Raw genomic sequence first — 19,530 nt, 5'->3', positions numbered from 1 at the left:
GAGTCAGCAGGCCTGTGTTCGGCTCCAGATCCCCCCCAGTGACACCGGATGTGTGACTGAAGCCCCCTAAGTCTCCGTTTTCCCATCTGTAAGACAGCAGTAACACGAGACACCCCGTCACAGGGCTGCTGTGAGATGTCAGTCAAGCTCCGGCCACCAGGCCGACCCGTGATGAGTTCTCAGCGTTAGTGGTTGTGCTGATCCAGCCGGCGGCCTCCGTGTCCGTCTCGGAGGTGGGTTCAGGGGACCACCCACGGTGGGCTGTCATCCCTGCGTAGGAGTCACTGCAGATGCAGGCCCTTGCATGTTGATGTGACTGAAGGTTGCAGGTGGGTGAGGACCCGGAGAGCCTGGAAGCCCCCTGCTGTCCCTGCCCCGGGTCCCTCCCTGCAGGTGTCGTGCTGGGCCTCTGGCTGACAGCTGTGTTTTCTCTGCCCAGCCAAGGCCTTAATCACAAACAGCAGGAATCAAGTGACCTCCAGCCCCCGCAAAGCCTGGCTCTAGGGGCCTGAGCAAGAAAAGTCTCCTTGTGTCGGGATGGGGGGGGTTCTGCATTCCGTAGGTCCAACTATTCAGGCAGGTCAGCTCTGGGAACGCAGCTGCCGTGTCCAGGGACACTCCCCCCGCCGCCCCCCGCCCCTGTCAGAAATAGCCTGGCGTGGGCGCCTTTGCTCGCTCTCCCTGCTTTGGGAGGGGCTCCCTGCCAAGAGTCCTGCTGGTGCTGGGAGGGGCCGAGGGTCACAGCAGCCTGGACAGGGACACAGGCTGCAGCACCTGGAGGTTCCCGGGCTAGGGGTCCAATTGGAGCTGCAGCTGCCGGCCTACACCACAGCCATAGCCACGCAGGATCTGAGCCACATCTGCAGCCCACACAGCAGGTCATGGCAACGCCGGATCCTTAACCCACTGAGCGGGGCCAGGGATCCAGCCCGCATCCTCATGGTTCCTAGTCGGATTCGTTTCTGCTGCGCCGCGAGGGGAACCCCCCCTTTGTCATCGATTAATTGTCCACGGGTGCGTGGGTTTATCTCGGGGCTTTCTGTCCTGTTCCATTGATCCCTAAGAAGTGGACATGGCTTAACACAGCCTGAAAGGGGGGCCCCCCAAGCCCCCACGTCCTCGCCTTTCCGTCACCAGCAGACCTTCTCGGGCGCTGGCGGAAGCCCCCTCCTCTGCCCCTTCGGAAAGCTGGCCTCTCACAGTTCAGCCTCTCATCCCAGCCGAAGCATCCTCCCTTAGAGAGGCCGCCCCGGCCTCCATCTAAGTGGCCTCCCCAGGTCACCCTCACTTAGATGTGTCACTCTCCTGCTTATCACCTGCTTGCCTGTTTACCTGCCGGGAGCCTCTTTAGAATGTCGGCCCGCAAAGGTGGAGATCACGCCCGTCCCCGTGCCTGAACCTGTCCCCGTCCCCGTCCTGGTCCCTGTTTTCTCTGCTCAGTCCGGGCCTCAGCCATGAATTTCAGCATCGAGGTGACTTCCCATCTTGGAAAGCCCTCTTCCCAGCTCTGTGCCACCTGGTGAGGGCTCAGTAAGTCGTGGTGACGTGGACGAATGGGCGCATGAATAAAAGAAGAAAGCCCGGCCAGAGCCGGGGTAATGCTTCCTGTAACACTCGATTCTTAAGAGCGTCCCCTCGGCCAAGGGGCCGTGAGCTTCCAGGCCTGCGCAGCTCTGCGAGGTGGGTACTGAGAAGTCAGTGACTTGCCAAGGTCACATGGAGGCAGGCAGAGCTGTGCCTCCAATGGCAGACCGGGTTTGTCTCGTGGAAAACTCGGGGTGTTTTGTCCCCACCCCGGCACTCAGAAGTGGGGAGCGCCTCGCTCAAGAGACGACGAGGGGAGGTCGGAGGACTTTCTCACCGACCCCTCCTCTCCCAGTCCAGGCAGTTGCCAGGGCCTCCCCCTCCAGGCCCCTCCACAGAGGGCGCCCAGGGTCAGCGCCCAGCGTCCGGGCAGCACAGAGGCAGCTGCGGTTTCTGAGTCATCCAAACGCCAGAGGCCCCACAGGTCAGCTACCAGGCCGTCAGGCCACGACCCGAGGCCCCAGCTGGCTGACTCTCGAACATGCAGCGCAGCTGGAGGACGTGCCAGGCTCACCGAGGCACAGGGCAGGGCCCTGTGGCCGCGCGGTGCTCTCAGCCCCGAAGAATGCCGCTGACTCACAGCAGACAGGCTGGCCTCTGTGCCTCGGGGGTGGTGCAGGCGCGGCTCTCAGGATGGAGACAGGGTCTCCGGGTGGGGCCAGGCCAACCCTGGCGTGGGCCCGACTGCCATGTGGTTCTCTGCACGGGAGCCATGGAACCCTCCGGCTCCGCGGCCTCGGGCAGCCCTTCCCTCCGTGGGCCTCGGCGTCCCCGTCCCCGTCTGGGCACGAAGCAGGGGGCAGAGTATAATCCGCGACCGGCCATCCCCCAGGGAAGGCGACCACCGTGGATGAGAACTGGGTGACACAGGGCCTCAAGGGCCGGCGCGAGGAGCCCACAGCCTGCGCTGGGGCTGGGGCCCGGGGTTCAAGTCTCCCCCTCCACACCGACTCATTGCCTGCCTTCCGCAAAATTACCCGCCCTCTCTGGTGGCCTCAGCCGTCAAGGCCGGCTCCTAGTGGGCAGACGGGACAGTCGTTGACCCGCCGTTTGTCCGCACTGCCCCATCTGCTGCAGAAGCCCTGGCCTCCGTCTGCCTCGTGATCCTTCAAGGCCTGTTCAAGTGCCACTTCATCGAAGGAGCCTTTCCGAACCTTCCACTCAAAAGTCATCTCTCACAGGTATTAGAACGATGGAAGATGATGGCGTGGAATCTACATCTGATGACATAAAATATCCAAAATAGATTAAGCGAGAAAACAACAGGAGACAGAATAAAATGCATTAAAGGCATTTTTATCCATGTGTATGTGTCTATAACCGGAATTATATTTTTTAAAGTCTCCTAGGACACTATCTATCTATAAAACGTTAACCGGGGTAATCTCTGAGTCACGACAGTCCTGGTGGCATTTATTCTTTCTTACTATTTGTCAAGCTTTTCTAAACTGTGTGCCCCAAGCGTGTTGCCTTTACAAATGGAACGGCATTCGAGCTTCTGTCCAATTCTCTTTGAGCTCCGATCTTTGAAGAGTCTCTTATTTATTAAAGTTCCATTTTCTCAGAAGAGCAGCCCATCTCCTGTCTCTGCAGGAAATGCGACTTCCCCCACCTGCAGCCATGTGACCGCCGAGGGAGCTGCTGTCTCTGCAGAGCCGCCGCTCGTCCCTGAGGCTCGGCCAGAGTGGGCTCCTGACGCGAGCTGGGCCAATCACGGCTCTTCTGTGGGACGTTTAAATCGCCTTGTGGTGAAATCCACATCAGCGGCGTTAACCTTTTAGCAGGGAGTGAACAGGGCCACTCCGTGGGGTGCAACTACCACCTCTATCCAATTCCACCCTTTCATCGTCTCCAAAGCAAATCCACACCAGTTGCAGCCTTGCTCCTGACTTCCCCTCTCCGGTGCCCTGCCAACCACCCATCTGCATTCTTCTTTTTTGTCTTTTTAGGGCCACACCTGCGGCACATGGAGGTTCCCAGGCTAGGGGTCTAATCAGAGCTGCAGCTTCCGACCTACACCACAGCCACAGCAAAGCGGGATCTGAGCCACCTCTGTGACCTACCCCACAGCTCACAGCAGCGCCGGATCCTTAACCCACTGAGTGAGGCCAGGGATCGAACCCACGTCCTCACGGATGCTAGTCGGGTTTGTTAACTGCTGCGCCACGACGGGAGCCCCCATCTGCCTCTGTGGATTTCCCTCGTCTGGATTTTTCACATCAATGGAGTCAGGTCATGCAAACTTTGCGGCCTAGCTTCTTGCACTTGGCACTCCAGTTCTGAGGTCATCTGCACGGCAGTGGGTCCGTGCTGTCCTCTTTTTCATGGCTTAGTCGTATTCCGCTGCGTGTGTCCCCTGCAACGTGTGTATCCATTCACCCCTCGGAGGTGCCCTGGGCCGTGCCACCTTTTGGCTCTCGTGAGCCGCGCGTGACGAGCGTCCACGTCCAAGTGCAGGTCTTCAGTTCTTTGGGTGCAGAGCTGGGAGCGGAGCTGCCGGGTCACATGGTGATTCTGTCTTGCTTTTTGTTCTCCGCAGTGGCTGTGCCATTTTACCTTCCTCGCCACAACATGTTTGCAAAGTCTCCGGGGGTTGTTAACCTGGCCCCTAGAAAGAGTGGCTCTGAGCTTCCTTCTGGGGAATCTGGGGGGTACACTTGCCTGGAAGGATGAACATGACACCCACAGAGAGAAGAGCCCAAAGATGACGAGAACAGCAGTCACCCCGGAGCTCCCGTCTGCCTCCCCGCCCTTGGTCGTGGTTGCACAAGGAGGAAAGTCCCCTTTGGCCTAAGCTGCCGGCTTGGGTTTCTCGGCCCCGTGGGTTTGGACAGGTCCCCTCCTCTCCGTGCTGAGTTCAGAGCCTTGACGCTCAAGCTGGGTTGGAGGCTGCAGACACCGCCCTTCACATGGGAGCCACCGCAGCCCGCCTGGACCCTGCAGCCCGGCCGCTCACTCCAAACGTCCCTCTGCGGCTCCCCAGGTCCTTGTCCCAGAGCCCAGAGAGCTCCTGAGGAAAACGGACCCCTGGCTGGTCCTCCGATGGGAGAGTCCGCCAAGGAGCCTGGTGATCAGGCGGGGTGGGAGGTGGGTGACAGGGAGAGAGCAGGGCAGGTGCCCTGAGGACACAGGGGCAGGAACGGAGGCTGGAGGCCAGGCGGGCCGGAGGTGGGGGGAGAACCGTGGAAAGAAAAACCCAGTGGAATCGCCAATGTTTAGATGGCCTTTCACAGGGTAATTGAGGCAGCGCGTCTGTGGCCAAACAGGAAGGCAGCGTTTCTTCAGGTTCTTCTTCTTGTTTTTTTTAAGTTTGGTTGATTTACAATGTTGTGCCAATTTCTGCAGGACGGCCAAGTGACTCAGTCATACATATATACACATTCCTTTTTTAAACATTCCTTCAGGTTCTAAGAGGCAGCAGCTCCGATCTTGTTTTCTGGGTGGGGGCGGCAGGGAAAGCGGGGGAGAGGCCGCTGTTGGCGAGGGGGTCTGGGGCCACGCTGAGCCCTCCGTTCCCCGGAATCTCAGATCTGGGATCTGGGCCCGTGGGAACAGAGCCCAGCCCGTTGCTTGTCTAAACAGGGTCTGGGAAGCCCATGCTGGCCCCCGGGATGGGGGCTCAGGGCTCGAGGTGGGGGAGGCCTCGCCGTGGACAGAGGGAGAAAGTTCGGGCGGTCAGAGCGGTGGCCCCAGGGGCCGAGGCAGGTCCCTGGTGCCATCGTAGTTCACTCTGGGTAGAAAACCGATTTGTTTGTTTTCTATTTTCAACTTTATTTCATGTTCCAGTTTTACTGAAGCGCCCGTGATTTGCGGGGTTGTGTTCATCTCCGCTGTAGAGCGAAGTGACGCAGTCACACACACACACACACACCCACACACACCCCCTTCTTTTTCTCCTGTTGATCCGCCGCCTTCCACCCCCGAGATGGGCCGGGCGTCCCCGGCTGGGCAGCAGCACCGCCTCCCTTGTGCATTCTAAAGGTCCCGGGGCGCCTCTCGGAAGAAGATTGGGTGACCGTTTTCTCTGGAGACGGTAGAAAGGTAAACCCCCCTCCGTCTGGCAGGGTTGGTTGCCGTTTTCTTTCTAGCTTCCGACGGCGGGAACGCACACGACCCGGTTGGGGGGGGGGGCCTCGCACAGGAGGCGGCACCGCTCATGGGGCTGCTGGGCTTCGTGGCACAGACGCAGGGCTGCTGGTGAATCCTCTTCCCCGGTGCATTTGTCCACCGGGGCCGCCGGAGCAAAGGCGCACAAGCCGGTGGCTGGAACACCGGCCGCGGATAACGGTCTCCCATCTCCGGGGGCCTGAGGTCTGCCATCAGGGCGATTTCTGAGGCCCACGAGGGCGGGTGTGCCCCAGGCCTGTCCCCAGCTCCCCGGGCTTTGTGACAAAGGCTGGTGGTCCTGGGCTTCCGGAGGCCTCAGTCCGTCCTCTGCCTTCACCTTCTCTGGAGCCCTCCCCGTGCGCCTCTGCGTCCACCTGCCCCTTTTCATCAGGACGCGGTCGTGTTGGGGAGGCCCCGTCCTACGACCTAATTTCGACCTGAGAGCCTCACTAAAGACCCTTTTCTCAAATGGGGTCACGTTCTGAGGAACCACAGGTCAGGGCTTCGACGTATCTTTCTGAAGGGCGCAATTCAACCACTGACACCATGATGCTCATCAAAAGCGGGAAAGAAGCTTCTGGAGCCTCCCGGCTGAAGGAGCTGGGTTGCAGGTGACATTCCTGCCCGGAGCGAGCCTCCACTTTGTCTCAGCATCTCTAAGCACCAAGTCCTCCCCTCACCACTGGACGAGCCTGATAATTGGAAGAATTTTCCAAAGCCTGGTTTCTGGCTCCTTAAATTTCAAGTGGTCTTTCCTCTCCAAGACACACAGTTCTGTTGGCAGACAGACACCACCGTGGGAGTTCCGAGCCTGTTCTTTGTGCAGGTTCGTCGGCTTGGGGGACAGAAAGAGGCGCCTGTAAGGCGGTTCTCTACCAACACAGCCGACGTAACGAGACACGGAACCGGCACAGCCACCAAAAGCAAACTAGCCGTTTCCCCAACTCACTTTCCCCTCAGCCAGACCCCGCCATGCTCTAACGCCATCTGACACCAGGAAAACATGCAGCCGGGAAGGAGGTCAGCGTGGAGGCAGTGATCACAGCCATGGGCGTTCAAAGGACGCGCACAGATTTCCCAGAAGCTGTGCCCATGTGAACACACGGGCCGGGCCCCTCCCGGGGACCAGGGCAGGACCTGTGCCAGCCAGCGATCCTGACGCTCAGGTCATGCTGGTTTCGGGGTCAGTCTGCCCGGGGATGGGCGCCCCTCTCCTTCCTAGCCCCACAGACATCCTGGGAAGAAAAGCTTGCTCATGTATCGTCTGCCAGCCCCCGAGCCAGACGCGGATGAGGCCGAGGCAGGCCAAGCCCGCTGAGCGCGAGTCACCTTCCAGACATCGCAGCCGCCCCGAGGGCCCGGCCGCAGAGGCTGGGCTTTGCCGGCACGAGTCATCGAACGGCGCAGAAGAAGTAGCCTCAGCCCAGGCTGGAGAGAGGGCCCCTTCCTCTGAGAAGGGTGCTGAAAGCTCCCGGGAGAAGAGGCCTCCTCCTGGATTCAGGTTCCCAGGCCCATCTTGGCGCTGGAGAGACTTACGAATCAGAGCTCCAGCTCAGAAGGAGAGGCTGTCCATGAAGCCAGCAGCATGGGACTTAAATCCCCCCAGGCAGGTCTCAGAGCCACGCCACCCCCAGGGCAGGTCTCGCGCCTGGCGTCTGAACCCGGGGACCAGAGCCTCAGCCTCTGCATTCGACCCTCAGCCTGGGCCCACATGCTTCCTGCTCTGATCTGGGATGAGCAGAAATTCAGGAACCCCTAAACCAGGGCTTCCCACCCGTGCCCGGCCAGGCCCACCTGCCTGCCTCGGCTCCTGCCCAGCTCTGCTCGGACCTTGGCCTCTGTGTCCTCTGCAGGGGCCGTGCTCCAGGGGGTCCCTTTCCCGCTCCGGGGCTCGGTCTCTGCGGGGGAAGGGGGATGAGCCTGTGGAGGGACACCTGCAAGCTGGCAGGGTCTGTCTTGTCCCGTGGCTCGGGCCGGGCGAGCGGGGCACACAGTCCATGCTCAAGAGGTGTGCACTGCGGGAAGGAACAGGGTAGGAGGGCCTGGACTTCTGCGGGAGGCGCGACAGTGGCCCTTGTGCAGGCGCCAGGGACAGACGTCCATGCGGAGGGGCTGAGACCGCTGCCACGGTTCCCCCACGCACGTCCAGGGGGCTGGGTCTGGCCTCAAGGGCCTCGCCTTCTAGCGAGGTTGTTGTGGATCCCGTGTCTCCGCCTCAGCACTTTGCTTTCCTGTCAGGGTTAATCCCAGCAGATCCACGCTTAGAGCCCAGCAGAAACGAGATAATCCTGTTCTCAAAAACCGAAGCAGAGATCTAGAGTCGAGTCTCATTGGACAGACGTAACCCCCTGGCCCTCCCTGCCCTCCTCGCTGGGCCGGGGGGACACCTGCGACGCTCCTATGGACAGAGCCTGTCCCCGGGGTTGTCCCCCCGGTGGGGAGGAGCCGTTCTGTGACGGAAAATCTGGGTTCTGTCACCAGGAAAGGGGCAAGGGCGCCGAGCCAGACAGCAGGTGCCCCCTCAGCACTGATGGAGTTGGAGCAGGTGGGCCTCGCCCCTCTCCGGGCCCAGGCTCTCGTGTGCCGCTGATGACAACGCTGACAAGAGCCCTGCCCTTCCTCGTACCCTAGAGCTCTGGTGGGGCCCCCGTGAGACCATGGGTTATGGTTCAGCCGCCTCTGATGGAGGCCTCTTGAGGCACTGGGCCCTGTGCTAAGCCAACCTTTTCCACGTTTATTTTCACATGTCCAGCGATCCGCTTGACGGAGGAGTTGCAGGTAGGAGCCGTTCCGTTCCGAGGCTTGCAGGCTGTCACACAGTGAGCGAGGGTGGAGCTGGAGTTGAAAGCAGTGCCCTCAAGCATGAAGCTATATATAAACTGTAAATAATTTTACAAGCATAAGGGATTATTAGTAATGGGCTGTACTGTTAATAATAGTAATTTTTTAAAACCCTGAAAGGGAAATTGAAATAAATTCAAACAAATGTTTGTTTAGCACCTACTATGGGCTGATCACTCACCAGGGGCTCAGAAGGAGACGCATAAATACCTTGGAAACAGGCAGACTGTGATCGAATACAGTCGTAAACACGCCCCAGGGGAGCGTGGGGAGTCAGAGGCCGCCTCCCCCCGGGGCAGGGGATGTGGCGAGGTCTCTTCGTAAAGGGTGGGGTTTGAGCTGAGCTTTCAAGATCAAAGGACTTCAATGAAGGGAGAAAGGAGAAAACACGGCTTTACAAGGACCTAGAAGGGTCTGAGGACCTGGGGCAGAGTTTCTGGATGCGAGTTAAGCCTTTCTTTGCAGGATAACTTTCACACCAGCAGGAGCTTCCAAAAGTGATTGGCTAAGTGAGCGCAGCAGTTGCCATGGGAACAGAGGCACATGCGCGCCTGTCATTCCCTAGCATCGCTGCCTTGGAGCTGTCTAGCCAAGGCCAGGAGGCGGCGGGGGCTGGGCTGTGCTGCCCCCGAGAAGAAAAAGCCCAGTGAAATCGCCGCCCAGGGAGGCTGACTCTTGTTTCACAGGCAAACTGAGCAGACGGGTGACATCTGGGTCTGAGAAGATAGACACCCAGGGACACCTCTGCCGTGAAGGGCTCTGGGACCCTGAAGTCACTGGAGCAGACAGAAGGGCCTCAGGGTTGGGAGTCTGAGGACAGGGGCCAGGTTCGAGAGCAGGCTTCCCAGGTGGCTCCTTTCCCCTTGGGGTCTGCGGGGCGAAGCGGTGTGAGAGGCGGCTCTCGGGGTGACATTTCTAGGCCCATTCAGACCTGCCAGGGTCCCTGGGACTGGACCTCGGGGGCATTCCACGGCACTGGGAGAGCTGGCATTTCACCGCTCACGTGCAGGGGGGAACAGATGTGAAGACACCACTGGTGGCCAAGGGTCCCTAACGGGAGGGAGAACAATGCGCTATGTAACACAGCAGGGGTTCGTCTCAGACCTAGGTTCAAATCCTAGCGCCGACACCTCCCAGCTTCCTAGTTTTTCCCTCTGTAAGATGCAGGTGATATAAATAATTTTACCTGCGTCACGGGACAGACAGCTGTGAGAGAATGGCTGCAAGGAGTCCTGCACGCTACCAGGCATGTGCAGATCTAGTCTTTTATCACCGTGACTTTTGAATTTCCATTTGGTATCGACTCAGGCTTTCCCCACCAGCTTTTGGTGCTAAAAGCCAGGTTATGCAAGGGGCACAGTGGATGATGCCAACAACAGCCCTAGCGTCGTGATGGGACCCGGTTACCTTCCAGTGACCGCTGTGAAGGAGGAAGGCAACGTCCCAGCCCTGGTGCTGGGCCCGGCGAGCCAGATTTTCTACGGCAGGTCAAGTCTGGTAACCACGAGCGTTTTGGAGGAACAGCGTGGCTTGATCGGGGTGCAGATTTCTGTTGCTGAGGCTGTACCCTTGCAGGAACAGACTCTGAGGATAATGACAACAGAGTCTAAGTATAGCCACAATAATAACAAGAGCTCTCCATTTGCTAGAGCTTCTTCTGTACCAGGCACTGTGCTCAGCGTTCCACTTGCCTCGCGCTGGTTCCCAGTCTTGGGAGGTGGGTACTCTCACGCCTTGCATTTGACAAAACGAAAACGGGGGTATCGAGAGGTTAATCCTGACGACTAAGCTACGCGGCTCGCAAGTGGCAGAGCTGGGCTGAACGCAGGCCGCCTGGCTCTGGGACCTCACGTTTGACCTGAACACTCTTGCTGTCCCCGACCCCGAGGGGCGTGGGGCCCCGGGCTGGGGAGGGCCGGCCGTGCCGGGGGTGGGGTGGGGTGGGGGGGCCACTGGCCATGCTCCCGATGAGAAGCGCCTCCGTTTGTCTGGATCTCAGCGCCCCGGTCTCCATCTGATTCCCTGACCTTCTCCGCTCGGTCTGAGAGGTGCTCGCGTGTGTGCGTGCGCAGGGGCATGTGTGAAAAGAGAAATGCGAGCCGCTCGGGGCAGACAGGAGCCTCTGGACATCAGAGTGGGCAGAGCCTCGGATGGACGGATGGATGGGCTGGAGGCGGGCCTGGGCCCGCGGGGCTGACTCCTCGCCAGGCCGGCAGAGGCCGCGGCCGGGACTTCTGGGAAGGCGGGGAACCAGCCCGGGACACGGGCTCCCTTTGAGCTGGGCTCCAGGTGGGGCCGGGGTCGGGCGCTGGAGGGTGGGGCATGTGCGGAGAGGCGAGGCCGCAGTCGGGCTGGGCAAACAGATTGGGCAGCGGCTGTGAGCACAGAGCACCCATTGTGTACCCAGAGCTCTGCTTTCAATAATCTCCTCGGAAGAATGTTTCACGGCGCGCCAGAAAAAGGAGCCATTGAAATGCCCAGGGCCGGGGCCCCGGGAAGGGTTAAAGGCGAGGGGCTGGTGGTGCCCAGGCTCTCGCCACCCCAGGCTCAGATGTCGGATGTGGCGATCCGGACAGGCCAGGGGCACTGAGACCACCAGGAGGGCCTGGAAGCAAGGGTCGGGGGTCGGGGGGCTGTCTCCCTCAGAAGTGCTCGGAGGGACCCCGGGGTCCAGGACAAAAGCATTTTCCCTCCCCAAACCACTTTGCCCAAACAGAGCAAATCCAGCAGGAACTGGGCCTCAGTGGCCCTCAGCCTGCCCGCCGGTTGCTCCCTGGACTCCTAACTCACCGCGAGCTAAGGCCCGGGTGCTGTATTCCTCAGGGGGCAGCCAGCACGCCCTTCTTAAACAGCCCCCTAACCAGGAGTTAGCCACGCTCACCCGGTGTGGGCAGCAATCGTGGACGGTGCGCCATGTGAGAGCATGGGCTCAACGCCAGAACCAGGGTCCCCAGGCCAGGTGACCAAGGCGCAGAAGTCTCCGCGGCTCACCGGGGACGCACACTCGTGTCGGGAAGGGCACCAACCATGGCATCTGTGCTTGGGTCCGTCACCCCTTTTCCCTGAGTGCCACTCTGCCCTTCCAGCCGCAGAGGCCACGGGGCTGGAAGAGCAGGGAGTAGAAGGCCAGCAGCGAGTGCGGGAGCGGGACCTACCTCTGTGGAGCGCGGGGCGGCCGCTCCACCCTCCAGCATCACGGCAGTGTGGCCTCGCCCTCCACACGGCCCGCCACAGAGGGTGCTGCCGCCCTCAGGGAGAAGGTTTCACAACCGCCACGCACTTGTCATAATAACCACTGTGGATGGAAAGAGTTGCTGTTGTCCCCAGCCTTCTCGAAAAGAGGCTTCTGCACAGGATTTCAACTCAGGAGGGCGACCCGCTGTCCCCTTCGGTGCTGGCCTGTGATTTGGTGATGGCCTCGTTCCCGCTCGGGTGGGTACGGCTCTTTGCTCCTGCACCACGTGGCCCCAAGCTCGCAGGCGTTAGGGATTCTTCAGTCTGATTTTGTGTTTGCTGCTCTGTTTCTCCCTAGTGTTTCCACCTGAAACCGTCAAACGGTTGCTACAAAACAGGCCGGCCCCTCAAGCCACCTTCTCACGGAGGCCGGCTGAGATGCTTCCACGGCTCTTGGGCTGGGAGGCGAGGTCGGCAGGCTTGTAGGAGTCGTGTGCCAAGGAGGAGGCAGCAGGCGTGGAGGGAGGAAGGCCTGTGCTCCCCGCAGGCGAAGGGGTGAATCCGTGACGGTCCCATCCGTTCGGAGACCTTCTGTGCTTTCCTTCCGGTCCTCGATTTGGTCCAGCCTGGACTCCCTGACTCCCAGAGGGAGCACGGCCTGCCTGGTCTGGGCACAAGATCTCTGCCAAGGGCAACGAAGGCAGAAGGAAATAATATCCTTACTAAGATGATTTTAGCTCAAAGATGGCCACACACACACACACACACCCCTACACAAATACACACACACACACACACACACACCACACACAGCCACCAAAAAAGACTCACCCGTTTTTCACTGTTCTCTCTGCGTGTCCTCAAAGATTTTCTGGGGATAAAGAATTGGAACCATACATTTTTATGTTGGGAAGACCTTTCTGAGGCCTTTAGCTCTGCCTCCACTTCAGCTCAGGATCTTGCCGGTCGCCCCTGGACAGAAGGCCCTTTTTCCCTTCTTGCCTAGTTCTAGAAATGACAGGTTCAGGGCTTCACGAAGTCTGATTGCATCAATGGGAATCGCGGGCAGGAAGTGGCACTCTACCTGGCCACGGCCCGTGGCGTTTCCTGTGCGGTGTTAGGCTTCTTGCAGGGCTTTCGTTCACGGTCCTTGGCGGTTACGGGGTGAGTGTGCACCTGTCGGGGGGACGGATCTGGCGGCTACTCCCCATGTCAACCATCCTGGAGACAGGTGGGTCCTGAGACAGAAACTGCAAGGCTGGTGTAGCTGGAGAGGGCCCTTCTGTCTCCCTGAGCTTCCTGGATCTGAACTTGAGACACCTTGGAGTTGTTGAGAGTCTACTGGATGCGGCAGGGCGGACGGACCTGGTCTCAGGAGAGGGGACAGGGAGCCGTGCGGTGGAAAACACAAAGGGAAGACGAGCGAAGCCACATCTTGAAAGGGACACAGCCAGGATTCACGTCACTCTTTGTGTTTCCTCCCCCTTGTCCACCCCGAGCCCTTGGAAAGTCCAGCCCCGCCGTGCGCCGGCTGTAAAGGCAGGGCTGAGGGCAGTGTTTGCTGCCCTAGAGCCTTAGAAGCGGTGGAGCCTCTGAAGCCACTGCGGGTTTCCATGATCAACCGAGGGACTTGTAAACGAAGCGTGGGTATGGGGACAGGGGTCCCCCCACGGTGACTCACCCGTCACTGCCGTCCATTTACTGAGCGAGCCGCCAGGTCTCCTGCAAAAGGAACCCCTTAAATTGGACTGAAACCTGTTTCCTGGTAACTTTGCACCCACAGGGCTGAGTCTTTTCTCTCCAAGCCCAGAGAACAGTCACCCAGCGGCTCACATGCCCTGAGTGCTTCCCGCGTGCTGGGCCCCTCCTGAGCGCCTGGTCTATCATGTGTGTGGCGACCCCCATTTCCACATGAGGGCATTGAGGCCGAGGCCCTAACTTGCCCAAGGCCTAAACTCCAGGAAGGGGCAGTATGTGAACTCAGGCAGGCCGATGTCAGTGCCCACGGTCTCGAGCTCGCGGAGCGTCTGCTTGTCTCGTCGGCACAGCCATCTGGCTCCATGGCCCTGCTTCTTCCAGCCTGCCTCCCCACCCTGTCCCCTTCTGCCGGCTGTCCTTGTGTTGGTTCTCCAGCTCGTGCGGACCACGGTCTGGGACAATGCAAAGACTACAAAGCCCACGTCCCTCCGACCTCCTGGGACCTGTCCCCCTTGGGCCCCCAGGGACAGCCTCAGGCTGCAGCCTCCGGAAGCAGCGCTTAGCAGCCTTCCACAACGAGAGGCTGTATTTTTCCTGTCTGTGCTCAGCGTTTCTTCTGCCAGAACAACAGGCTCAGTTTTCCCTTCCGATAAATCTGGCCGTCCTAAATATGGGGGCTCTGAGCAAGCGGGAGCGGCCGGCCCCACGCAGCCTCATTTCACAATGCAGATTCACCCGGGCTGCTATTTTGGTGGTCCAGTTTCTTTCCCCACACACAGTGGTTTTAAGGAAAAGGGAGGGATCATGGCAGAATGTTGGCAGGGAAAAGATGCCGGGCGAGAAGACCCACCTGGGCAGCCTCTGTTTTTCAAAGTTCCCCAAACAGTAGCCTCCCCCTGCCCCCGCCGCCCAAGCTCTGGGAAAGCGAGGTTCCTTGGTCCCCGTAAGCCTGAGAAGGACGGCTTTCGCGCCCCCACTTCGGGAGATGGGCGTGTTAACGACCGAAGCTCTGGTGGTAAAAGCGTAACTGGTTTCGCTTATTTCAGTTTCCCATGAAAAAAACACAGCCTAGTTAACATCGCGAAAACAATGGTGCAGGGGGCAGCTGGAAATGGGCGCCCGGCGGGCCAAAACCTTCCTCAGAGAGGGCCGCTGTGGCCTGCACCGAGCTGCAGTTTTGCTGTAAATTAGTTAGCAGCTCTTAAGGACGGGACTCTTTCTCACAGCAATCTGGAGTTGGGTGTTCCCGTTAGATCAGAAGATCTGGACGCGCTGGTCCACCCCCCGCTCGACGGTGGATGGTCAGGACTCAAGGCTGACCGAGGTCTCTGGTTCCACGCAGGCCCTGCCTCTTCCTCGGGCAACAGAGCGGCTCCCGCCTCACTCATTTGCGATTCTCGCCTGGTCGAGGGTCCCCCAAGCTTGCCTCCCCTGCGGTGGAAGATTTCCTTGGGTGGGTGTTGGCCCGTGTGACCCCGGAGGCTCACTTCATCCATTCATGACCACAGGACATGTGGCTTGGGCGTCTGGATGCCATGGATACCGTGATGGGTACAACAGCTTCTGCCCTGTGGATTCCAGCGGAATCGGCCTAAGATGCTAGCCTCGAGGTGCAGCATGAGGACGGGGAGGGGGTGGGGAGAGCGGCAAGGCCAGAACCTGGTTGCCTGATTTCTAGCCCAGGGGAAAGCCTTGCCAACGTCTTCCTTCTCCTCCACTGCTGCCTCTGCTGCCACCCGACCGGCCCCTGGGAGCACCCCCCACCCCCCAGAAGCCGCTAACTTGTTCTGTGCTTTAGAGGGGGGCTGGGCCATCTCGGGGCCTCAGTTTCTTCAGCTGTACAATGACCCGGTTGGAAGAGAAAATTATGCGCGACGCTTCCAGGCCTGGCACTCAGAGAGGCGAACACTCCATCATCAAGGAATGTCTGACCCGGCCCTTCCAGAGCGGCTCCATCCCAGTCCAAGCCGCCCCCTCCCTCCTTCCGCGGTCGGGGCGGGGAGGAGGCTGGAGCCGAGGGGCCCCCGGGCCCGGGCTCCCCGCCCGGGGGCGGAGCCGCCGCCGGACGCCCCGCCCCTCCACCTGGGGCTCGGCCGGCAGATGTGACAACTTTCGCTCAGTCTCTGCGGCGTGTCCCGCGCGGACCCGCCCCGGCCGTGCCTCGCTCCGCTTCCCCGCTGGGGTCCTGCCCACTCCCCGAGCCGGAGCCACAGCTCGCGGGACGCCGGGCGGGGCGAGAGGCCGGGCCGGGGGCCGGAGGGTCGGGAGGAGGAGGAGAAAGGGAAGGCAGGGGCGAGAGAAATTAGGAGGCGGGATAAATCGAGGCTTAGAAGGGGAGGCAGAGGATGGTGGCGAGCATCTTCTGGAGGCCGCCACGACGAGTCTCCGGCTGGCCCGGCTGAGCCGGGGAAGGGGGAGCCAGGGCGGCGCAGGGCCGGTGCCCAGGCGGCGGGAGGCAGTTCGGCGCGGGCCTGACCTCCCTGGAGCGCCCCGCCGCGGCCGCGCACGTCCGGCCTCGTCGTCCCTCCCGGCCCGGCTCGGCCCTTGGGCCGCCCCCGGGGACGCCGAGCGCTCTCGTGTGCGCGCGGGCCGTGCGCCCTGGGCGCGCGAGGCGAGGAGGCCCTGGCAGCCCTGCGCGCCGGGACGCGCGGGCCCGCATGGCGATGCACGCGCTCGCCGGTGTCTCTCTGCTCAGCCTCCTCAGCTTCGGCTACCTGTCCTGGGACTGGGCCAAGCCCAGCCTGGTAGCCGACGCGCCCGCAGAGGCGGCGAGCCGCCCGCGGCCGTGCCCTCCCAGCAGCCCCACATCATCTTCATCCTCACCGACGACCAGGGCTACCACGACGTGGGCTACCATGGCTCAGACATCCAAACCCCCACGCTGGACCGGCTGGCGGCCGAGGGTGTCAAGTTGGAGAACTATTACATCCAGCCCATCTGCACACCTTCGCGGAGCCAGCTTCTCACGGGCAGGTAGGCATGGCCCAGGCCGCTGCTGCCGGGGGCCCAAGCCTCAGAAAAACCCCTCTGGGCACCTGGGAAGCCAGCGCGCCAGGCCAGCTCTGTCCCCCCTCCCCCGCCCCCGTGGCCGTGTGATCATCAGGAAGGCCTCGCCCTTCTGGAGCTTCCGGCTCCCCATCTGGGCTCTGAATGAGATGGGCCTCCTTGGGGTCTCGTCCCTCTGATGTCCCCGCACCCGCCCATTCCATACCACGTGAGGGAGACCTCTGGTCACCCCCGTGTTAGAGGAACATGGCAGCCTCTGACACTTGGGTTGGACCGCGGGTTCTCTGAACACATCCCAAGGCCCCGAGCCAATCATTTAACTTCTCTGAGTCTCAGGCGTCCTGTCTATAAACTGGGATGAAAAGTTTTTAATCTTGAAAAGAGACGGTGAGGCTGGAACAAGTTGCATGTAATCTACTTGGCTGCCAGTGTACGGCAGCCTCTGTGTCACTGGAGGGATTTGGTCCCCGCATTGCTGGATGACAACGTCAGGAGGAAACCGAGGAGTTGATAGGTGGAGAAGCACACACGGGAGGCCGTGACCTGTGTGGCCTCAAGCGAGCTCTCTTCCCAAGCCCCTGTTTTTTCATCTGTGAAAGGCTCCCGAGTTGGCCGGGAGCCCCAAGGAGACAGACATGCTGCTGTCTCCGTGCGGCGTTGTCCACGGCAGGGTGGTAGGACTGCAGGATTAAAAGAGCAGGGAACAGGAGGGGGGTGTGGAAGGCAAACTCTGGCCACTTAGGGGAAAATCCTTTGGCGAGGCTGAAGCTAATCCTCCTTGGATGGGGTCCAAGGCCTGCTTTCTCCCAAGTTCCACCCAGAAGCCGTTGGCGTGACGTCAGAAGCCGGAGGCATGGCCTGCGGGTCTCGTGGAGAGACGGAGGCCCAGAGCGAGGGAGGGCCGGCCTTTGCAGGCTCTCTGGGAGGGGCTGGGAGGCCAGGTGCTCCGTGGGGTCCCGGAGCCGGGCGTCACAGAGGTCCCTTTGCTGCCTTCAGCTTGGCGCTCGGCGTGTAGCTCGAGGAACTGGGAGAGAGAGAGCAGGAGAGAGGAGGGAGAGTCCGTGTGTGTTGGGGCTGGGGTCCGAGGGCAAAGACCCCCTGTCGACCCCCCTGCAGAACAGCGAGGGGGAATCTGCCTTCCTAGACTTGCGCCCAGGTTAGTGTTTTGAGGGGTGGCTTTTGGTTTAAGTGGGGGAGCGAGCCGCCTGCGGGGCCGCGTTCCGCCCCAGATCTGCAGGGTGAGCTGAGCGTGGCCGTGGCCGGGCGGCATCTGCCCTCGGCCCCTGCAGCTGGCTCCCTCAGACGATGCTGCCGGCTCTCATTAGTGCTTGTTGGTGCACCCAGTCGTGTCCGGTGCAGCCGGAGAGAGCCCGGTCCCCTGTTACTCACTTGCAGACGGGCTGCGGCGGCTCGTAGCTGGTGCATCCCCCGTACAAAGCAGCTCCGTGGCGCGCAGCCCTGATGTGGAGAGGCTCGCTGCATCTTGGGGGCCTAGGGTACTTCTTGTATCAAATCGAATCGACCATTCGCTTGACAGGGGTCTGCCGAGGCTGCAGCCCCGAGAGCTGAGCCCGAGTTGCATCCACCTGGGTTCTCAGCTCAGTTCCATGGGCTGGGCAGTGGTCTGAGCGCGTGGGCCCGTTGCTGTACTTTTGGGAGCCTCAGTTTCATCCCCTGTAGACTGGGGATAATAATAGCCTTCCCTGTAGACTTTTTATGCAGATGAAATAAAATAGGAGATGCAGGTATACTATTAAAAATGGAGGCAGGAGCTAATGATAGCTGACAACCAAAACAGCTTTAAGTCAAAGAACCCGAAATAGAAAAAGCCCCGCCGGTACTCGGCTTACAGGTGTCAGGGATTTAGGTCCTGGCTTAACCCGTTCTCTCCCTGGGGGAGAGGAAGGGGTGGGGTTCTAACGCCGTGTGGAGATGAGGTCTGCTGCTCCAGTCCAGGACTCGTAAGAGCTGAGCGAGGGCCAGATGCCCCAAGCAGACCGGGGGCCCGACCGCGGGAGGAGGAGCTGGTGTGACCGAGGAAATGGGGCGGAGACGCCGCTGACCCCTTGCTCCTGCCTCAGGGCCGAGCCTGTGTGACCCACTTGGATCCAGAGGCCACATCGGCCTGTGGGCAGGCACGTGAGAACGGGCCTCATGCAGGCTGGGGATTGGAAGGTTTTTAAAGTGTCCCGTTCCAGGCGACTCACGGCTCCCGCGAGCAGACCGAGGTCTCCGTGGGGGAAGGGAAGCGGGCCTCATCTGCCAGCAGTGTGCCTGAACTTGAACCTGGTTGGATTCATGTTCAAACACAGCTCTGTTCCTGACCGCTGGGTGACCGCAGGCCAGGTCTTTCTCCTCCTGCAGACATTGGTTTTTTTTAAGTCAAGACGAATAAAGCAGAAAATGACTTGGGTCCCTTCTGGCTCTAAAATCCTTGAGTGTCCTTCTTCATTCATTCATTCATTTCATAAGTAATCAAATGTCCTTGAAACACCGCCTGAGTGCTGGGAACACAGGCACGAGTGAGGGACAGCCACTGGGCCCCAGAGCACGCGCGTCCACCTGCGCAGACCCTCTGGCCTGGCTGGACCAGCGAAGGTTTGTTTTATCCTAAATGCTACGGAAACCCAGCAGCAAACGTGCCTCCTTCTTCCATAGAGCTGTGAGGAACTTTGCACTGAGGGTCACATTTGGGTTGGACTTTTAAGACCGAATAGGAGTTTTCCTGGGACGGTGGGACTTGCTGCAGGTCCCGTGGCCCGTTAGTGGCTTGGAGTGTGGGGAGTGTGACATCAGCAGTCAGACTGCTCGGGGAACAAATCCCAATTCCAGTGACTGATGGCGCGAATCTTTGGGCAAATCATTTCATTTCCAGAGCCTCAGTGTCCTTAGCGGGGAGATGGGCCTGATGATAAGGACATGACCCCCCCGCCCCGGCTGTGGTGGGGATTTAGTGAGATAATTCACACAGGGGGCTTAGGTTCCGCTGAGCACAAGCAGCGAGTGCTTCCCGTCAGCTGTTGGTGTCATTGTCACGACTCGCCTGTGTTTTTCTTTTTTACAGCTGCACCTGCGGCATCTGGAGGTTCCCAGCTAGGGGTTGAACGGGAGCTGCTGCTG

General features: G+C 60.3%; 1 protein-coding gene across 3 annotated transcripts in view; it reads left to right on the top strand.

Annotated features, from left to right (window-relative positions):
- The window catches only part of CAMK2A (calcium/calmodulin dependent protein kinase II alpha), a 105,552-nt gene that overhangs the window by 17,026 nt on the left and 68,996 nt on the right, over positions 1–19,530 (top strand). Inside the window, exon 2 of one of the 3 annotated variants that reach the window (XM_003124102.4) lies at positions 16,238–16,377. The exons of the other annotated variants lie outside the window; for them this stretch is intronic. The gene's annotated coding sequence lies outside the window, so the exon portion shown is untranslated. The remainder of the gene's footprint in view (positions 1–16,237; positions 16,378–19,530) is intronic. 3 annotated transcript variants of the gene reach the window in all.

This window comes from Sus scrofa, chromosome 2, assembly GCF_000003025.6.
Source record: "Sus scrofa isolate TJ Tabasco breed Duroc chromosome 2, Sscrofa11.1, whole genome shotgun sequence".
Lineage (NCBI taxonomy): Eukaryota > Metazoa > Chordata > Mammalia > Artiodactyla > Suidae > Sus > Sus scrofa.
This window is presented reverse-complemented; position numbering and strand designations above follow the sequence as displayed.